Here is a 1114-nt window from a genome sequence, read left to right as displayed (position 1 = left end):
AGACATACACACCACACATAAATAGATAAACAGACACATAAACACCCACACACACGACACACACACACAACATACCCACATATATAAATTTACACTTGGATTCTGCACCAGAGAACACATGGCTTTTGTCTTTCTGAGGCTGATTTATTTTGGTTCCATCCACTTCCTGCAAACGTCACGATTTTATTTTTCCTTACAGCTGAATAGAATTCCATTGTGTGACTATACTGCATTTTCTCTGTTTTTATTCACCCATTGGTGGGATCTAAGCCAATTTCATTTCCTGGTTATTATGAATCGTGCACCTATAACATGGTATGTGAGCATCTCTGGTGTTGACACAGAGTCCTTTGAGTGAGTGCCGTGGCTTCATCATACAGCTCATATTTCTTACCACTCCTCGGCAGGCTCACTCAACAAAAGCCATGGAGATTTTTCCAGGTTATCTGGCCAGCTGGCTCTGTACATATCATAGGCTTCAGGTGAAGAAATGAATGAGTGAGGAGCTTGGTTCAATGCCCTTGGCTTCAGGTGAAGAAATGAATGAGTGAGGCAGGTGAAGGAATGAATGAATGAGGAAAGTAGCTCAGAAGCTCCCTGCTACAACCTGGAGGTTTTGGAGCTCAGCGGAGGGACACGCTGGCTAACCCTTGCCCCCTGGAGTCTGCACAGGGCTTCATTTGCTTACCCATCAGTCTAGCCTTAGTAGTACTTGCTATGTAAACCAGGATGGTCTTGAACTCACAGAGGTCTACCTGCCTCTGCCTCCTAAGTGCTGATATTAAAAGCATGTGCCACCATGCCCAGCTGTTAACTGGTGTTTAACAGGCAGGGGGGGGGGACGCGGATGTGACGTTCGGGCAGAACTCACTCCGGATAGGAGAAGGGTCATCCCATAGTATCTATTCAAGATATCCATACAACCACTTAGCAGACAGAAAATGCCAGCCTTGGTTTATGTCCCTGCCAGAGGTGTGAGCTTGCTCATTTTGGTAGGAATCCCTTTTAAAGTATGTACAGACACGGTGATGAGTTAACCAACCACAGGTGGAGATCAGACCCAATGGATGCCCAAACTCTATGAACACTCACAAAGGTCATTAGCAGGGTTGTG

This window comes from Microtus ochrogaster, chromosome 5, assembly GCF_000317375.1.
Source record: "Microtus ochrogaster isolate Prairie Vole_2 chromosome 5, MicOch1.0, whole genome shotgun sequence".
NCBI classification, from domain to species: Eukaryota; Metazoa; Chordata; class Mammalia; order Rodentia; family Cricetidae; genus Microtus; species Microtus ochrogaster.
Note: the sequence above shows the minus strand (reverse complement) of the source record.